Below are 21,377 nucleotides of genomic sequence, written 5' to 3'. Positions count from 1 at the left end.
AAAACATCAAATCAAACTCTTGGTTTACAAGTAGGTACAGACTATTACCAGGGAACTTAGTGACGCACTGATACTTTGGAGGGTTTCAATGTTTTCCAGCACATTTTCAGCTACTTCGTACTTCTAAAGAGGAATGACGCATCTTTTTAACCTAAAAGTCAAGTATTTTCCATTAGTTCATAAAATGAATGTCAGTGGAGCTGCAAAAACAAGTGACATAAACAACAAGGAAATAATATTGTTCTTCTGTGGTTGGAAACAAAATAACATATTTTCTGGTTAGATATTGCAGAGCTAATGTGGGAATGTCTTCAGATATAGGGAAAGTGACAGTGGTGGCAGTGCAACTGTGTTCTTCCTGATAAGACGACAGGACATGGCATCACAGTCTGCCAATGGAGGCTGGGTCAACAATTGGTTTGGTTAATCGCTAAGTGGAAAACGCTTTAGAAGCTGTGGCCTAACAGTTGCATGTTGGAGTAACTGGAATCAATGCAATCCCAGGGAAGTTGCTCTATTTGTAAGACATGTGTTTTTTATAGTACAACTGACAAGAACACTTGTATTAAAGAGGACACTTGAAAAAGTGTGGACTTAACAGTGCACAAAAGGTCTGATTTACTTGAAAAAATATCAGCTGCAAAAGGCACTCAGTCAACTTTAACTGCCTGATCTTCTGGCAACAAAGAGACTCACACACCAGAGGAAGAAGTGTGTTATTGAGCAGGTCCCCTTAAAGTACACATTACTTTGTCCCCTTTTATACAAGCTCCAGAGAGAGTGATGAAAGACTGGAGGAGAAATCAAACAAAACAGTGGGAGAGAGAAACAAAAAGGGGAAGAAAGAAGACGGTGACATTTAGAGGCGACTGAGCGCTGCAGCAGGAACTTAAAGCCATGACAAGTCTTAAATCAAACTAGAGGAAAAGTGAAACGGCTGTGTTCAGATAAACACATACCATCGCACTGCCCTCTGTCTGGTGTCTGGACATCTTCCAAACACAGTAAAGCTGCTGCTTGGCTGGCTTTGAGATGGGGAAAAAATCATAGCACTGGACATTTAAATATATCATTTGAGGGCCTGGTTGAGCATATCAAAAATAAAACAAAATGTCAAGAGCACACTCCAGAAAAGATCATTTGTGTCTCAGTCTGGTGGCCACTTGAAAGAAGCCTGATGTAGATGAAGTTGAATCGTATTTATTTCAGCACCTCGTGACCATGGAGACTTTTCACTTGGTGACTAATGTGACAAAGAGAATGCACTTTTTTTTTTTTTTTTTTTTAACGCTCCAGCACTTGTGTTTATGACACAATGTCAGAGGGATTTCATTCATCTTCAAGGAAATGGAAACCAAGGTCAGAACCTTTGGGAGAAGCTTCCAGATCCACATTTTCTGTGAGACTAGTCACTCCACAAGCTAAATATCATTAACATGACTAACTGTGTGCATGGAGACCATCTTTTAACCATTCAGGTTGCAGAAACACAAATCAAATGGTAGACAATGACATATACTTGTTATGGATATAAGTTGAGCCCCAATGATATACAAGGTTCAGCAGATATTATCAGCTATGGGCCTATAACTGATATACTTGTTTACAGAAAATACAAAACACAGAACAATGCTTAGGAGTAGAACACATCGCAACTCCATAGTTTATACTACTTTCAGCTCTGTCTGCAGCATATGTAGGGCATCACAGCTGCGCAAATTGTAGTCCGCACTATACTACTGTATGTGTTATGTTTGCCTTTTTCAGACTGCTTCTTCCGCAAAAGCGTCATAAATAAGCTCAGCCATCATCACGTCTTCGTACATACATATGGTGTAATATTTGTGTCCCAGTTCAGTTCAGTTCAGATCTTTATTGTCCCTGGAAGGGAAATTTGATTTGCAGCAGTGGACACAAAAACACAACAGATAAACAGACATAGGACAGTGCAACACAACCTGATGAAATACAACCAAGAAATATATAGAAAATATATATAGAAAATGTCACTGTCTGTGAATTCACATTGCGTTTCAGGGTTTAAAAGGACATCACAGCCGGAGCTCCACATGGACACTCAGTCACATGCACAAACACACAGCGCAGCGCTAACCCGCTAACTCAGCTGAAACCGCCTCGCCTCTGGTACGCCTGAGTTACTACCTCTGAAGCTGGTACAGAGAGGAGGAGTGGGGGGGGGGGGGGGCATTACACCTCCATGACATTCCAATTGAAGGCGAAACGTCACAGGAGCATAAATATGGCGGCTTGAAACAGCAGTTTGAATAGGGTTATTGTCAGATCGCCTTTTATAAAATGGTATTCCAAAGCAGCCCTCTGAGTTTCTCTGAAGGGTCGTATTGTTGCAAAATCTCATCAGGAACGTTTATTTCCCTTCCAGCTCAACAATTCACTATGAAGGACGCCATATCTGTAATCGATCAAATTTCCCCTCTACATTTGATATCAGTTTTGGAAATCCTTTATCTGTAAGGGTCAATATATGACTGAAGAGTTTGGTGTTCGGCCGCCTGCTGGCTTTCTCAATCTGATAAACGAGGTCTAGAAAACGAAAGGACACAGTGAGGCAACGAATCTTATCACAGGAAGAAGAGGAAATTGCTCATGAAGGGGAGATAATGCTTTAGCCACCTTCATAAACAGATGTGCTTATTTAAACAAGCATACAAGTATGGGGTTATGCACACATATAGAACATTTGAATTCTGATGGTAAGAGAGCAATCTGCTGTATAAGAGGTGATACAAATCTCCCAGAATGGCAGCTGACTAAAGCATCATCATGATATTTAAGACTTACAGCAATCTGTGGTCATCACTGTGTATATGACAAGGTGCTGTTGGTAAATAAAAAGCAGCTTTACAATGAATCTTGTCATTTTTAATCTCTCTGTCTTGGATAAGAGGAGACTCTGGACCACCCACATCCTCAGGGCACTGAATGAGGCTATAAGCAGGAAGCTACTGAGAGGAGTTTCAATTTACAGAGTTTCTTTGAACAACATCAATGAACAAGCTGCGGCAGGGCGGAGGGGATCGGGGCTTGGGGGTTGGTGAGGGGGCACCTGAGACTGCTCCACTGTGGGAGCCTGGGTCAGACTTGACGATAGAGTACAGGCCGCCGGACCAGACACTGGAACGCAAACCTGTTATTGTCCCTGAGCGTTTAAACACCGCCTGGTGTGGAGTGGGAGGCGACAGAGGGCTCAAATGAAAGCCGACATCATAAACACAAAGGATGGAAATGACTACCTGCAGCAGAAAATGTCACCGCAGCCTTTGTAATTTGTCCTTTCTTGGCAACTTTTAATGACCATGCAAGTGCAGGGATATGACTTGATGTCTTTTAATATTAGCCTTGCTTCTGTTGTGTGGTACACGCTGCAGCATTAGCGCAAAAGCTACAAGTGAATAGCAGCTTGCTCTAAAATGCTGTCCTGTCAAACCCTCTGGACTCATTTATTATAAGGATTTGATATGGTGGTTGAATTCAAAGATACACAAAAGCTCAGGACAAGCCTGCACTGACGTATGTTTAGTTATACTTAAAACACAAATTTGTCATAATCTGACAGGCACTTGGCAGGCTGAGACTTGAGGACGTGCTCGCAAGAAGGACCGTGACCGTGGAAGACAAAACTCTCTGGAGAGAAGTGCAGCTAAAAAAAAAAAAATGCAATTGTTGCATCTCGTCTGTGCTCTCCCGCAAGCCATTCTCAATCCCAACGCTCAACAATACTCCACCAACAACAAACAATAACATTGCAATTACTCTAAATCATAGAGTACTTCCCCAACCACCATGAGGGAAAGCTTGGAGCTCAGGAATGACTTTATTTTTGTATCTCTGTGTGCGCACGGCCAAAAGACTACATTTTTGGCCTACATTTGTCTTCCTTTGAAGGAAAAAAAAAATGCTGCCATACATTAGTGCTTCACATCTGGTTTGCATCGGGGAAACTATGCAGTCAACTCCTGTGTGCCAGTGGAGGTTTTTGGAGAGTCATTGCCTGGCGAATGCAAGAAAGATTGTCTTTCTCTCTCTCTCTCTCTCTCTCTCTCTCTCTCTTTCTCTGTGTGTGCTGGTATTTGCCGGTAAATGTTTAGATGGCATAGGGAAAACTAGAGCAGGAGTGAGAAAAGACAAAGCAAAGAAAAAAGTCTGGTCTGTTTGCAAGCTGATCTTTGGATACACTTTGAACATTGCAGGATGTGTTTTAACTGATAAGTCAACGAAATGGTTTAAAGCTGATGCCATCTAAACATAACTGAATCTCCACGCTGATGTGCATTAGATACAGCTGAAAAAGTTGCTGGAAGATCTCATTGTTAAAGTGATCTTCTGGGGGGTCTCATCAGTATCTCTGGTGTGGCTCCTTGTTGTATAATAAATAAGTTGAGTAGGATTGTTCTATTGCCTCCGTATACAGCCATACTACTGGAAGAGTATATTATTTCTGTATGAACAAACATGGACATTAGTCCCAGAACCCCTTTACTGCTACATCATTTCCCACAGATTTGTGCCCAAAAATGGTTATCTCAGTCACTGTCCTGATATAATCACATCCTTCCTGTCATGCTTTACCCTCTCTGATCCGAGCGATAGAGCATCCTTTGAAACCTGAAGCCTTGACTGCGTAGCAGAGATCCATCCCGATGTTGACACCTGCTTTGTTTAGCTGAGGACTGTTGACCTGCATGTTTAACACTATTTGACATCCATATCTAGAATAGTTTATGCACTTGTCTGTTAACTTGAATGTTTGAGTTGAATGTTTTAATACTTGCATGTCTACTACAGAAGTAACTCGTTGAAATCAGCAAAGAAAGCACAAAGGAATTTCGCACAGATGGACCAGGATGTACATCTTAGTTTGTTGATTTTAATCACGCTTGATATGATTTCCATAAAAACAAAGACCAGTCAATCTGAGCACAATGAGAAGTATATGCAAAGTGAAGTCGGGGTACTTTCACTTACAAGCTGGCTGATTCAGTTACTGGTTTGCAAGCCCCTGGAGAGGATGTTATTTTCACAAGATTAACCTCCGGAGGGGGAACAGAAAGAGCCCTTCTGATGCAATATCTTCAGTGGCAATACAGAAACATCAACCTTTGCCTGTTTCTTTGTGCCTTTGCTACAAGCCATATAATGGAAAATTACCTCTGGGCTGCTCTTATAAATAAAACAAACCTTTTTAATCTGCTGGATCCAGGAGATTTCGGGGCCTCCTTTGATTTACACATTTCCTAATATGGATTTAAAGCATGTGCCTCTGGACTGTTGCAAAGGAGTTGAGCCCAAGAAATTTGTTCACAGAGGATATCAAGGATGCTTTGACTTAGTTGTCCATGTTTCTGATAAGATATAATCAGTCGTGGCCTAGTTCCTTTCTGTCTGCTGTGTCTATATGTCTTTATTGTTTAACTTTGGTGGAAGTGTTTTTCAGCTTTTATGGCCTTGATTTAAGGAGACCACTGCTGTTTTTATGCACTTGATTTGTGGCTTTCAGAAGCCAAAAGGGACCAGACCCCAAGGCTAACCTTGAACCAAAAGACACAAAATGGCTCCCTCATACTGGTCATTCCCAGGTGGTCTCCTAATGATGCTGAGTCAGCCCAGCTAGCCAGGACATAAAGGAGCTGGGTTAAGGTTTCACTGGCCGCACACTCAGCAATCTAAGCATGCCACACACACACACACACACACACACACACACACAACTGTGCAGTTCACACCCACAACTGCTAGCAATTATTTATAACTCATTCAGACTTGCGGCTCATGGCTGCAGTGATGGCACCTGACCCCGAGGTTAATGCCCAGACAAGAAGGGTATTCTTTTTAAGCAGATGTCCCAACATCCCAAGACATGAATATTCAGCAATGTTGTTTTAAGCAGGTGGATATTTCCAATCACTGGGTGCAGGGGGGCTTTCATGGGTATTACACATTATAAGCAGCAAGAGCAATCTACATTCTTGGCAACAGCTGCATGAATTATCTCCCACAACTGCAGCGGACCAAAATACTCACCTCTCCCTCCCCATCTGACTCTGTGACCCTGAGAAGATGGGTTCATATGAAGAAAAAAACAAGCATTACGTCGGCTTAGAAAATTGGAAGGGGTGCTGCCAAATGTGAAACGCCTGGGATGAAAATCTAAGAAGTCATTTCCAGTATATGCAGCCATTTTTTCCCTTCTCAGGCACATCTCCCCTGACAACGTGTAAACAGTGCCCTCATTCCCCTGGAACACAAACCACTTGGAAGTGATGTTTAGCTCTCATTTCGTCCTGGGCACCACAACCAACCGTTTTATTAAGGATGCTGTGGCTGTATGAAAATTAATATGTTGAGCCATAGAAAATATGTCATATTACTACATCCCAAACTTAGATCACGCAAAGAGATTTTAGCCTTCCTAAATATTTGACTGGAGCCTCTAATGCACTTGTAGAAAATCTGGTGAAAGTTTCTTAAAATAAATTCTAAAATTCACCAGTGCATGCAGTTAAATGCATACTACTATATGTGTTTTTAAAATCGCCACATAGTTAAATCCCAAAGCGTAAAACCGGCAACCATAAATAGATGTGATAATGGGGGTTGACCTCTGAAACATCCCTGTGCACCATTTTCCTGCCATAAAAACATAATTTATTTTTCCTTTACTGTGGTATATGCTGTGAGAACGCAATGCGGGTTCACTTCCTATCGGGCAACAACCCCTTTCACCACTGTGGGTTTGATATCAATGAGGAGTACACACACAGGCACACACACACACACACACACACACACACACACACACACACACACACACACACACACACACACACACACACACACACACACACACACACACACACACACACACACACACACACACACACACACACACACACACACACACACACACACACACACACACACACACACACACTGGTTCTTCCTGTTACCCCAAACAGAGGCATCTCTGGGACTTCTCAGAAAGACGGTCACACACTTTCTTGGAAACAAACAGTCATCATGAGAAACAGACCTATAATGTCTAAACACACTGACAGGCCTGAGTGCTGCAGAAAGAGGAAGTTGCAAAGGCACAGGCATACCTGCAGCCAAGTACATGAGTAGTCACACCTCTACATAGAACAGACATGTGAAAACAAAGTTAAGGGATCATCCAAATAAATAAGCACCAGCCAAATGGAGGGACAATGTGTGAGTTGTGCAGAGACAGTGGGGATTCTTCAGCTGTGGATCCAACCCCCCCCCCCCCCCCCCCACCACCCACACACACTCACTATTTTTTTTGTCCCAGAAAAGAAGCTACACACACTCTTAATAGTCAGACCTAACTGACATTCTGGGACTGTCTACTGCAGTGTGGCCATTTCTTTCTAAAGAAGGAAGATTTACTTATGCAAACAATGATGTCATCATTGGTGAGACTTCTGGAGAGGGTTTAAACTGCAAGGGATGATTTTTCCATTCAGACTGTACTGGAGATACTATAAATTCGCCCTGGTAATTCTGCACACTGCAGCAGAAAGAGAAAACTAGCTGGGCTCTGAGAGAGAATGTCTCTCTTGACCCAATTTACGATTTCAGACAGGGACCACCTTCTTCTCTTCTTTGTCACTCTCTATGTTTGCTCTGACCTCTAAGTTCATTCCTGAGGAGAGAGCCACGTGTCCATTGCAAACCCCTGCCGTTGACTTTTGCTTGTTGGAAACCAAAACACACTGATGAATTGCCACATAATCAGGAAGTGCATATGCGAGTAGTACGCCAGTGGAGGTTAATGACCCAAGGGTCATTTATCCCCCTCACCGTACCGCAAGGAGAATGTCCCTGCTCCTGAAATGCAGCAGGCAGGCCGTGTGGCTGGAATGAGCTCACTTCAAAAGGTGTCCATAAATCATGCTGCCATGCATCCCAGGACTGCCTCCACCCTCCATGTCCCAGAGTCGCTCACCAACCTACCCTTTTCCTTTTACCTTTGCTGTCCTCCAGACCTTGAATATTTGTGCATTACTATATCTTATAGCGTTCATTTCATGAGCCTTTGCAACCACCAACAATGCAAGAATTGTTGAATTATATTGTGTGCTAACCTGGCAGGGAGCAGGTCATGTACAAATCAATCAAAGAAAAAGTGTAGGGGAGCAAAAGCGTGGTGGTGGTGGTGGATGTAAGCATGTACTAATCTTAAACCGATAAGCATCAAAAAGCAATACTCCCTTCGGAACACAATGGAGCTCAATGGATTTATCTGAAGGTTCATTGAGTCTCCAAAAGAGCTGCAAGTTCAGAAATCCTATACCTAGTTTCTTGACTTTGCTTGAACAGACCTGCAATCCGTCAGGTCCTTATCTCCCGCTGTCAGACATTGGGATCTCTTTATCATGCAGCCATGCAAAACACCATTCATCTTCCACGCCTACTTCATTATCAGTGATAAAATGCAAAGTCCCAGCTGCAGTTGTTAAATGGAGGGACAACGTGAAAACAGGTGCTTTGGTAAACACTGATAGTGTGCTTGAATTATGTTGCTTCCCAAGCAGACCTGTCTATCTCTTTCAATCTATTAACCAAGACTCTGGCTCGGCTCTCGTCCGACCTTATTCTGCTTTAATCCTGCTTCTTTTTCCTATAAAGGAGTTTTCCTGGCTTTCCAAGGATGCAGGGACATAAAACAGACACAACGTGAGAAGCTAGCTAAAGGAACAAGGTTCCCTACAAGGCTTCAGAGCGTCTTCATCGATCAAGTGACCTGTAAATGTGTGTCAAGCGTTGTGTAAATTAACAGGATATATTGCTCTGCCTTGCTTATTGGACGAGCAGAATCAAGTGGTGCTGGTAGATGAATGTTAAAAGCTTCATGGCGCCAACTTGCACACGGTTGTGCTGCACAGGAATTGTATTATTCCCCCCTAACAGATCACCCCATGTGTCACATGATGAGTCCAACGACCGTCACCATGCAAGACCTTTCATATAAAGGAGATTTCTTCCTCTGTTTTTCTATTCTTCAGCAATCATTAAACCTTAAACAGTTTCCACTCACCATTCTTGTGAAAGCGTGCAATAGGATGAGGGATGGGGTTTTGCAAGGGGGGGTTGAATACTTTCACGGTGAAGTCATGGTACTTGTGTCATCGGCCCTCTTCTGTGCTTTGCTCACCGTCTGGCCCCCATTTTACCCATTGATCTAATTTCCATTGCCGACACTGGATGTGGTTCTGTTTGAAGCTGAATGTTTAGGCCCATTAAAGCGCTGACAGAATCACAAACGTATGGTGGACCTTTAGAGAAGTAAAGAGGAGAACAACAGTTTGCCAGATTCTCACGAATTTACGCAAGACGAATGAACATTTTTAAGTTAAGGTTGCAAAATCTAAGACCAAATTAACACCTTGTGTCAGCAATCTTCTTGAATTTGTCACTAGTTGAATCAGAGGTCAGAAAGAGAGTATAAGCTAAATCCTTTTGCTAACGAGATGAGAAATGTAAACTGTTTTTAGGTAATCTTGTAGGCAATCTAAAAATCTTTTTTGAAAATTGCTGCAAATATCTATGAATTCAATCATTATTCAAGAGGAGCCAGAACCAACTAGCAGTTTGCAAGTAGAGTATCTGTACTTTTGTTTAAGCTGCATCATGGACACAGAAATTGCAGAAGCAACAGCAAGTATTTGTCAAATGACCCTTTTAGTGTTCAACATTAGGATTTTAAAGGCTTCATATGCAATTTTTTGATCCAGCAGATGTTGCCCTTGAGCACCAGCATGAAACCAAAACAACTCGCGGTGCATTGTTGTGTTAGCATGCTAATGCTAGCGATCTTTATTATGCTCGTATCGTCACACTGCATGTAAATTTACCTGAAATGACCGTGATCTAGCAACGCAGTTAAGCAGTGAGTACAGTATGTTATTCTTCTTATCTCTAGTCCCTCAATTAAACAACTTTTATATGCGAGGGATTAGTCGGCCGGCCGTCCGTCCCGGGCGATGTAAACAAACTGAAGATAGGACTCAGAAAACTCGGAAAGCATCACAGACAGTGGGACTCGGGTGTTACGCCCATTATAGACAGTCATGACTCACAGAGTTATTTTCAGAGGATATACTTGATTTCTATTACATTTAAGTGTGAAACATCGCATATAAAGCCTTTAACAAAGGCTCAATTATCCTCATCTTCAGGTCTCATCTTCAAAACGAAGGGACCTGCTGTTTGAAACACAGTTACATTTCTGAACAATACAGTGAAAGTGGTCATTTGTTTCTTCAGTGATTTTCATCTGCTGCATGTAAGAGGGATCCCTGCAGGATCCTGTTTTTAGGGACTCAGCTTTTTTGAATGTTAGGATTTCCTCAGTGATCATTGTTCACAAGGTTTTAGGGCTGGATTGACTGCAGAAGCTTTTTTTTCTATCCCAGTGATTAAAGTGAATAAACGCTGAATAAACAGCTACACATGAAAAATCTGTGGTTCCGTCACGCTTTGAAAGACCTTGGGGACATTCTGTAGTTTACTTTATCTCATTAACTCACTAAAATCTCCCATCATTACATTATATCGCTAAAATAAGGGGTTAATGAACGCATGAATGAATAGTCCAAGTTTCCTATCGAACAGCTAAATCTGATCCAATGACAATTTAAAAGTCAGGTACAGCCCTAATCTTATTTTTGTATCTTGATGCCTATAACAGCCGGCCCTCCGCTTCAACCTGCTTACACTTCTTGTTGGGTCAGCATGTAACAGTTTATTTCCATTTATATATATATCGCCTACATGTCGATCGGTGGCAGAGATGTGATACATTTGCACTATGCAGCTGCTAATGTGGTCAAGCACCATCCCTGTATGGTGGTTTGGCTGAATGCCTGAGACATTTACACTACATCAGCTGCCACTTGTAATGGGGTCCATATCTGTCACATCATTTCTCCAAGATCGCAGAGACAGCTTCATTTCTAGGAATTATTGCCAAGAGCTATACAGGAACTCTTAAGACTCAGAGAAGACAAAATACCCACCGCTATCTCTTACTTCAAGACATGAAATCTACACCTGACTTAGGACTTTATTAAGTGGTGAGGGTCTGTTATTACTGTAGTGATGTTCCACAAGATAAAAGGTTTGAATGACAGGATGAAAGACTTTTCCATAGTCATTAAAAAGTACTTTTTTTTTAGGTTGAATGATAAAACAAAGGTTATGCAAAAACCCTAATGTTTTTTTTATTTCTATCTTGTTGAGGGTCTATGAACAAAGGCTACTTAGGAACAGTCAAAGCAAAGCACCACAGCATCAGTTTCTGGAAGTCTGTGAATCATTTGGTAATTGTGTTGAAAGTAAATGCTCTGATCTCCCTCTGGACTGAGTTATGTCCGAATCCTACAAACATCCTGAGCTCAAAATGATCTGCTGGTTGTGAACATAATGTCAAACAAAGCAATATGTCACTCAAATGATCTCACTGCCACACTCTCCAGAACTTTAATTGCACAAGGTGAACAAGAGCTGACGCGGGATGCTTTGGGTAAGTCACAACATGTTCTTTTCTCTTGTGTACATTTGCTGTGATAAGGGTAAATAGTTGCTGCACACTTGTTTTCTCAAGATTGGGGGTGTTACACATAGAATAAATTTGCATTTGTCTTCCGATTACGCTATTCTGTGACAGCCCGTTGACAGATGCGCCAACAGGCATCAATAGCGTGCTCAGGCCACTCCTCTCTCCATCCTGTGCTTTCGTCCTCTCTGCTAACTCCGACTGATGAAGGCAAGAAATCCCTCCTTGGTTCTGTCATAAATCACCGTCTTCTCTACTAGGAGCTGGCGTCCTTTTATAGCCACACCAAGGACATTTTCTGCCATTTATGGCTCCTCCATGGCGCCGTACGAGGGCCGTTCAGTGAAAGTGAGACAACACAAGGAAGAAAAGGAGGTCAAGAAACACCTTGCCTGTTTTCTTCTACTATTTAATGCAACTTTGAAAGTTTTACAACTAAGTAGAGTGTGCCTGAGCTGTGCCAAGTGCACTCTCTTTTTTTGTATGACTGACATGAATCCACACCTCACTGTATGTAGCAAGTCTGGCTTGTCTCAGCCTGTCTCCGCTGTAGACACTGTTGTCTCTCCAACAGCGCCATCGCATTGAAAGTTAAGAGGCCAAGATAAGGAGCGTGTGTGTGTTTCCCTGTAAATACTAGTGAGAAAAAACATGTTCAGAGAAAGAACAATGATAAGGCAGAGATGGTGTAAGACCTCTTGGGTAAGGAGGCACATTCTTGATCACTCACTAGTTTCATCATGCAGAACAGGCGTTTAGACAGTGTTTACTTTCAGTGAAGGGAATGCTCTTGTCCGCAGCTGCTCTCCAAATAAACAGTCTTGAATCTATTGGTGACAAGATAACATGCAGCTAATCTGAACAAGTAACAGCTTTTCGTGCAGTTCAGCAATTCAAGTCATCTGATTTGAGACGGCTGTGAAACACGGAGAACATTTGTGTGCAATTGAATAAAAAATGTTCACATACTGATTACGAACACCTTGCTATGTACACCCACACGCTCATGACTGCACTTCCTCTGCCATGATGTCACAGTCTGGGTTCATTCTCTGCAGATGTGGGAGCAAACCCTATTAAGTGTTTGGGAAGCAATCAACACTAATGCCTTTGGCACTGCTGCAAACTCAACTAACTAGCCATATAAAGACACAACTCCCACTGCGGCAGTGGGTGAATGTGGGGATACAGGAGTGGCATGGTGAATAAACAACATGTGTCTACTGCGCCAAGGCTGAATTATCCCTCCAAGACATCTGTTATGAGAACAGGGTCCTGCGAGCATGTTGTTGTGGAGAAATACTTCATTAATGGCCCACTCTCTCTGGGTTTACAGTGTTTTGAAAGGTGATATTTTCAGCCTGAGGCATTGTTGACTTGTTTGAGGCTTGCTGTGTATCACAGGGTGGTTAAAGACTGTATGCCAGACCATCGCAAATGATTGCCCAATTAAGTGTACAAGGGGATCCAATGGGAAAGTTGGAGGTATTGCTACTCCAAAGGCACAATCTCTCTCTGGTGCCAGTTTAGATAAGAATAGAGTGTGTTCCTGTACTCTGGTATATGGTTCAGTCCTTGACGCAACCGCTTGGATTTGACTTTGGTCATCCCCCAGTGTTTCCCCTGAGTATTACCTGTCTCTCTTCTGCTGCATTTCAACCAAAGATACCCAGCACACTCAGTCCAGTGTCCATTGGCAGTGTCATGAATGTAATTGTTCAAAAACTTGGCTATGCATTACATGTGTTACCTGAAGATACCTCTAGAGGGCACACAAGAGAGCTCAGTCTGTAGGCAACTTCCGGATGTAACAACAGACATGACACTCAAGGAGGTTATACTATTATCTTTATTCTGAGATCACTACAGAAAAAAGCATCAGTGGCTCTTACATAGTTGGTATGAAAGTTTAACAGAATATACCGTCAGCACATTTCCACTTTGTTTCTCCACTTGGAGAGTAATCGTCCTACACTTGTGTCATTTTAGTTTTGCAGGTTTCCACCTCAACTCTAAAAATTTTACTTTTCTGTAACCAGCTATTTTGACAGGCATGTTTGTCTCTGTACAGCCAATGAAACATCACACAGATGAGGATGGATGTGGACTTCTATCTTCTATGGACGTCTATCAACCTTTCTGCAAAATCTTTGGCCATTGTTGTCCCTGCTACTGCGGTGATTCTGTCAAATTCCCTGTGCCTCATAATTTGCCCGACCAATCATTTGCATACTGCATCTTTAGACCGCTTATCATTCATTTTTGAGGATGTGCGCAGCTTATGCTCCTGACAGGTGCGGGGTAACCATCATGCGCACATGAACGCATCGCAAATATATCTCAGGCCTTAAAGGTTCCACTACTCGTTGTATTCCACTCCACCAATCTCTAGACCATTGAAACAGAGTGAAATTACTGTTTACAGGTGAAAAGTCTTTGCTGAAGGTTAATAAAAGTTGCACGTTTTATTTCTAACTAACAATTTTATCTTATTTACATATCTGAATTCAGTATAAGACATTGTCTTATTTTATCCAATGTGCCCTCTTTCTCCTTTTTTAATCACTACGCTTGCTGTCGTACTATTGACAGCTACCTCTACCTCAGAGCAGTGTACATATTTAGGCATGGTGGGGCAACAAATCCAGATGGTCAAACCCCTTCCTGCTCTGGATCTTCTGAATGTTGCAAGCACTCACCCAATCCAAAATCAACAACAATGCAAGGCCCACCCTCAACGTCCCTGTACTTTCAGGAAGCATTGCCCCTGCAGCAGGGACCTTTTTAGGGGTTACAATGTAGTACCCAGGACTATTTAGTCCCTTCAGTTCCTAGTCACTGAGGAAAATAAATACATTTGGTTGGTAGGGGTAGTAGTCAGCATCTAGGATTTTGTAATTCTTTGTGGAATCTACAGCAATTTAATAGTGATCCAGCTCTGACAGAAGCCATGATAATAGTAGGTTAGTGGACCAGTGAATCCCTCAATAACAAAATGATCCATATGAAGATGTGGTGTGGTGTTGTTGTTACAGTATGAGGTGTAAGCCTTGGCTCTTTTCTCTTAGCAGAGGTCTGCCAGGGTGAAATAACACCCTATTACCTTGTGTCCTCAAGTGCCTTCTTTGACCATATGTCATCCTATGATTTAGCCCCCACTACATAACCATTAGTTTTAAGAGTTCACGATATCACAAAACCAGCTGAATAAAAACCACTGCAATTTGTCTGCTGACATTATTATGTGTACTTCCCTCTTAATCCTTCCTTCTCCATGCTACTTGATGTAACAGTTTGGTGAAAAAAACATAACTATCTGTCTTGCTGTTAATGGACTTTTTCTGCCCTAAATCCCTTTGAAGTGTTCTGTTTTCCTAGAATAACATTCTGTATGGGTGCCAGTGTATTGGGAAATCCTGGAAAGACTTGCTTGCTTATTGGCAAAAAGTCTTTCCACACACAGCAGATGTGTGCGAGTTCCAAGACAACACAGACAGGTTTATCGAGGATCCTGTTCCCACAAGCAAACTGAGGCAAGTTGGGCACACAATGTAGGTAACCGCCGCACTTTCTGCATCATTATTGTACACTTTTACATGCCATGCACCTCTGTTGCAGCATGACACTGCCGTCCTCCCTTTAGGCGAGGGTGCAGGGAAACAGTCAGGGCTGACTCACACCCTCCCCCAGCACAAGACAGAAAGGGATGATGCAGCAGTGATTGGACGGGATTCTTACACCTAAACAACATCTGCTTTAATGTGAGATGGTGCAAAGGAAACACTAATAAAGTAGAGTGGGTCTCATTCATTCAAAGTGTAATCAATGTACAGACAGATGACAAGATCAAATGTAGTGAAAGGCGGAGTGAGGCATGGCATAGCCCCATTCTTTCCGAACATATAATCAGTCTGTATTAAAAGGTGGGTAATATTGAGGCTTCTGTAGCTGTGTGCTTACAATTAGGTATTTCCTTTGAAAACAGCCCTTCCTTTGAGAGTAGCAGGTAAGTGCTAGGTATAGGCCTGTAATTGTATCCCTTGAAGAATGTAATTGCCCTATTAGCAGAGTCGGTTACTTTTTACGCCGCTTAGCTGCCTATATAAAGTTTATGTTCTCAATACATAAACTTCCACATGGAGCGAACACTGTGGCAGTGAGAGTACGCAGAGAGAAAAATAATAGACACAAAGAGAAAAAAGCAGGATGACTGGATTGTGAGGGGGGTGCGCATTACCTCCCACAGGGGCCCATGCTCTAAGGATCGAGTTTCAGACGTTTACCAACAAAACATCCATGGAGGAAGTCTTGTGCTCCTCACAATAACACCACAGCACCTGGGCCATCCCCACACAGGAAACCTGAGGTCACTTCCCCCCTTTCAGTGAAGCCAGACACACTCCTGCTGCCAGCCACGTGCCCACACATATTGTTGGAGAGGAGGCATGGCTACTAGGGAAGGATATGCTGACACAAACTCAAAAGGATTGTCTGATTAATAAGAAAAAATGTATCCAAAGGCACATGATTACACGAGTTTTCACTGACACACATCATAAAAAAATGCAGCAGAGATGTGTGCCAGGCAGGTTCCATTAACACCAAAGCAGAATTTCCCTTTTATGGTCTCACATGTAAGACAGATGTGATGTTTTTTTCAATCAGTCCTAAGAGCTAAAAGCTGGATTTGGTTGCATTGTTTAATTATGGTTGGAGTCATATGAATAAGGCTGAAAACGAGGTATGCACGCTCACAGAAGAGCTGGAATGTTCAAATCTTTTAAGTAACAAAAAAGGGCACCGAGAGAACAATGAAGAAAAAAGTTCATTAACAAAGGTCGACCATCGGAGGAACTCTTTAACTTGAAACATTGGACGAACATGCCTTAACTGAAGGTGTTTGAATCAAGCACTTTATGGAGTACAATGTCAAGTTACAGCATTATGATCAGCAGCAGCATGGTGGAAAATATCGATTCATCATTATATTCTCATCCCGACTTGTGTGACACAACACAATAATCAAATCACTGGTGCAAAATATCATAGTCTTACTGGAAATAACAGGCATTCTAAACAGATCTATGTTTTAAAGGAGAAGGAGAAAGTCAGATAGCGGTGAAAATAAGTTAAAAGACGAAGCATGAATATTAGCGAAACTGACACCAAAATGCAGTGAATAGACACATTCATCACTTTACCTTTTAAGGAGGCATTTTGTAATCTTCACTTCACAGATATCGTGATCATACTGTATCGTATTGTGTCATATCATGAGTTAGCCTGCCATTCCTACTCAGCAGGTGGGAATTCCGCATGACTGTGTGAGTGCAGGCTTAGAAATATGCCAGAAAGAGACTGAAACAATGCAAACTGTGTCCAGTGTCCTTTCGAGCACCATGGGAGGACAGACAGCTGCAGAATGTCAAAACCCTAAATTCTGCCCTCTTACCACCTGCAAACACTTGACCGCAAATTCTCCATCATTATGGTTGGCCTGAATTCAAACGATGCCAACCCATAAAACCAGCCACAACCAGTCCGAGACATTTAGTTGCGCAGTCCCACTGCAGTTCAGAGCTGGCCAGGGTCCAACCACCACGCAGGGCTAACCTTTGGAAAACACTGAGACCTCCGAAGAATGTGACCATGGTCAATGAAACAGAGAGGGAGAGGAAGAGGAAGAAAGCAAACAAATACATTACGCATCCCGTGGGCTCTGTCAAGGCAAACTTCCCAGATGCTAAATAGGACAGAATGACTGGCTTTTTTGGCTGCTATGGGATTATTTCTGCTCGTTACTGAGACAAACACTTTGTGTAAAAATAACCTGTCAGTGGCGAGAGCACAGCATGACGCCTAAGAAACCAAATTCCTCCAAGGTGTTTTCCTGTATTAACAGAGAGAGAGGTGTGACTGAAATATGTAAAACCTGCAACTTGAATCTGCGTGATACAAGTTACTTAATTATTGCGCCGTAAATTGATCACAAATGCTCTATAAAAACTGTCTCTTTAAATCAAGCCTGTATCAATCACTGTTAAACCGTGATAAGTAAAGCTTCATTAGCCATCATCTTTGTTTTAACAATGGATCAAGTGACAAGGTGTTGTATTAAACAGCTAACTCAGAGGAACAAATCCACAATTATCCACCAACTCTGCAGTTTCCATCATCAAATATGAGCGGTTTAGCATCTTTCAGATATTGTTTTGGTTTATTGAGAGTAGCTTTACTTTTTCTTCAGTCTCCCTGCTCTCAGCCTCCTTTTCAACAGGCAGCTGTTCAGGAGAGAAAGCCTCTATAAAGGCTTACCATGAACCAAACACCAAGTAGCCAATATCATCAACTATGAAGTGAATATAGAGGAGCAAATAGCATCCAACCAGATATAACTCTTTATCTCCAAAGCTACTGTTATGTAATGCAAACATATTGAAAATAACACAAGTATTGACATATTCTGAAAAAAAAAGAAACGTAAGATCTTCCTAAGAAAAGTCTTCCGATTGCCAAACCCCTTTTCCCCAAAACAGATGACACAAAAGGCGAAACAGCAAACAAACGTCACGAGGATGACTCCACTACTACACTCAATGATGTGATGATGTCTGCAGTACAGACAGACACACCCTTCTCACACACACACACACACACACACACACACACACACACACACACACACACACACACACACACACACACACACACACACACACACACACACACACACACACACACACACACACACACACACACACACACACACACACACACACACACACACACATTCTGCTGCTGGGGAAGAGTCAAGTTTAGCCGGAGGGACCTTGCTCTCTGAGGCCTTCACACTGCTCAGCTGGGAGCTTCTGTGACACAACAGTTGTTCCTTAATCCTTCCTGCACACAGTTCAGTGGGTCACACACTCAAATACAGTCTTGCTCCTCCATTGACAAGACATTGTTTATTTGCTCTTTGCTGGTCTTGTGTGTGTGTGTGTGTGTGTGTGTGTGTGTGTGTGTGTGTGTGTGTGTGTGTGGGTGTACATTATATCAGAGGGAAATTAGTGCAGGTGTGAAGTATAATGGTGGAGGGAAAAGGGAAAAAAAAACGATAAGGAGAAAAACATCCTGGCAAACCCAAAAAGTCCAGACCCCCCCTCACATGTCACAGGAAGTGGTTCCTCTTTAGTCAGGCTTGTCCCCAGGCTGCATGTTTGACTAAGGTGTGAAGTCTAAGGCTTGTCATAATGTCAACCCACGCATGCTTTAATCAATACAATAACTGATTTTAAATAAACAGAAAAGAATGTAAAAAGTGAGAAAAAAGCTTTAAATTATGTATTCACAGATAATAGTTGTTGTGAAACTAACCATACAACTCCTTCTACTCCTACTAACAAGTTAAAAAAATAGTGAAGACAAAATTAGTATGCTGATATTAAACTTGATTTTTGGCAAATTCTGGATAAGTAACAACCACAAACCCCAAAGATCTGTATTCTCACTAACTATCAATTGGAGTCAGCATTTTATTATAAGTTATGACGTTTAAAGCTAATATACCTCATTTATTCATTCATTTTAATTGGAAAAGCTAAGCCCCAATCATCATGAAGATACATGGGGGTACACTTGTTAAAATTTCCATTAAATTCATTTTCTTCAGTTTAACAAAGTGTGAAGACTTTTCATTGTTTTGTGAAGCGCCAGTGATGTGGAATATTATTAACACTTGAAACGTACGAAAAGTGTAGCTCGTGCTGAGAAAAAAAAAAAGAAAAGTGGATTCCTACCAGGAGTAATCTCTGAAGTCTGGAGGCACCTTCAGCAACAACTGGGGCTCACCGCCTCTCTCTCTCTCTCTCTCTCTCTCTTTCTCTCTCTCTCTGTCTCGCGCGCGCTCAGGTCAGGACTTTGGATCAGTTCGCTACTCCGGCGGCTCACGCGCGTCGCCCTCCAGCTGGAAAACTTTCTGTATCTCTTCTGACAGTAGTCAAAATCTCTGCGGCGGAGAATGATGCAGCTTGCCGGCTACATTTGTCCTACTACTGAGGAAGTTGCTGGTGAGTCACAAGATCCCGCCCCCCTTAAAAAAAAAAAACCTTCCCTCCCTCTTTTCCAGCGACTTCAAACGAGAACAGAAAGCATTAAGTGATGGAAGTAGACCCCTCTGTCTCTGCTGCCCATTATTAAAAGTCTCTTCTAATAGATTTATGTTTTAGTGGTATGTAATGGTGAATTAGCCTAACCACATATTTCCTTAAGTTTCTGAATAAGAGACTGGAGGCTATGAGATGGCCTGATTTAAAGCCTCTTCTTAATCATTTTTTTCTTTGTATCAACTTCTCAAAAATCAATAACCCAAGAGTGACAATTATTAACTTACATTTCATCAAGTTATTCAACACATCTGTTGTTACATATTTAAAATATGCACACAAACTGTCTCATGGTCTTAAGGTCAAAACAAAGTCACCAACAAACCAAAGTCTTTTCCCACTCAATATATAGCCTACTCTTTTAGTGGCCATTTGCATTAAGGCTTCCGTATCACATATATCTCTCTGTATTATGTAAGAACTTTGCTCTCAAGTGACCTTTGTTGACCCTTAATGACTTTGCCAAACAGGGTAAAGACCAACCCTGCTGTTAATCTTCACTTCCTTATTTTTCACTGTGGCTCCTTTCCCTGTGATGTTTCATTTTGTCATGACTCAACATGTGGGAGTGATGTTCATCCTGGATGCAGCTGGCTGCCATTATATGGAAGGATTATTACATCTGATCATTTGAGTCATTGCTGATAATCAGTGTGTGCCCACTCTATGAAAACACAATATGACTGATAGCTTTGTTTTACTGCTTCCCCTAACATTTGGGGTTGCCTGTTTCCAGCTTACAGTCACCATGCACTTTCAGCCTAATCTGCTGTGAAACACCACCCCTGCAGCCTCTCAGATATGAGATTTTATAGGCAGGAACCATGACTGGAAGTATTCTACGTTGGGCCCACAATGAGTTGTCCATGGAAAAGTGCTGAGAAGTGCTTAGGATAGCCTCGATCAAAAGGCCCCGGTCAAAAGCAGGCAATGAAAGAGATGAACAAAAGACGAAAGTCTGTAAATGGGGATAATGAAAACTTTCAGGGTGTTTTTGAAGAAGCTCAGAAAATGTTAAGATTTTGTAAGAGAATTTCAGGACAGTCATACTTTCTCACCTCTGTAAACTTGCCCAGTAGCTGCATGAAATCGGCACGAATGTCACATTGTCAGGTTCACATTATTCCATAAATTGTTGCACTTTTCCTGGAGCATATGACACATCTAAACTCTCTCCTTAAACTCACACTGAAAAACCATCAAAATTAATAAAGTGACCATGTGGGGCGCCAGTGATCTAATGGTAAGTGTGGGCGCCCCATGTATGGAAGCTATAGTCCTCTCTGCCGGCGGCTCGGGGTCCAAACCCACCTGTGGCTCCTTTCTGGCTATCTCTCTCTCCCCGATTTCTGACTCTATCCACTGTCCTTTTTCTAAATATTAAATGTATAAAAAAGCCCCAAAACAGCATTTGATCAATGGTATTTTAAAGACAGAACTATGACTGTATAGTCATTCACATAAAGTATTTTATGTTGCACCCACAATGGGTTGTCCAGCCTGGCCAAAGTAATAATACGTTTCCAGGACATCTCCAAACAAAAGGAAAAAGTATGCTGTGAAGGAGCAAATCACAAATGTTGTTCATGAAAGAGATA

General features: G+C 42.0%; 1 protein-coding gene across 1 annotated transcript in view; it reads right to left on the bottom strand.

Annotated features, from left to right (window-relative positions):
• Positions 1 to 19,672, bottom strand: part of fhl3a (four and a half LIM domains 3a) — a 30,316-nt gene extending 10,644 nt beyond the window's left edge. Inside the window, exon 1 of the mRNA XM_061050138.1 lies at positions 19,414 to 19,672. The gene's annotated coding sequence lies outside the window, so the exon portion shown is untranslated. The remainder of the gene's footprint in view (positions 1 to 19,413) is intronic.
• Between the last annotated feature and the right edge of the window lie 1,705 nt (positions 19,673 to 21,377).

The sequence above is a fragment of the Labrus mixtus genome, chromosome 11 (assembly GCF_963584025.1).
Source record: "Labrus mixtus chromosome 11, fLabMix1.1, whole genome shotgun sequence".
Taxonomy (NCBI): domain Eukaryota; kingdom Metazoa; phylum Chordata; class Actinopteri; order Labriformes; family Labridae; genus Labrus; species Labrus mixtus.
The sequence above is the reverse complement of the archived record's forward strand: the minus strand, read 5'-3'. Positions and strand labels throughout refer to the sequence as shown.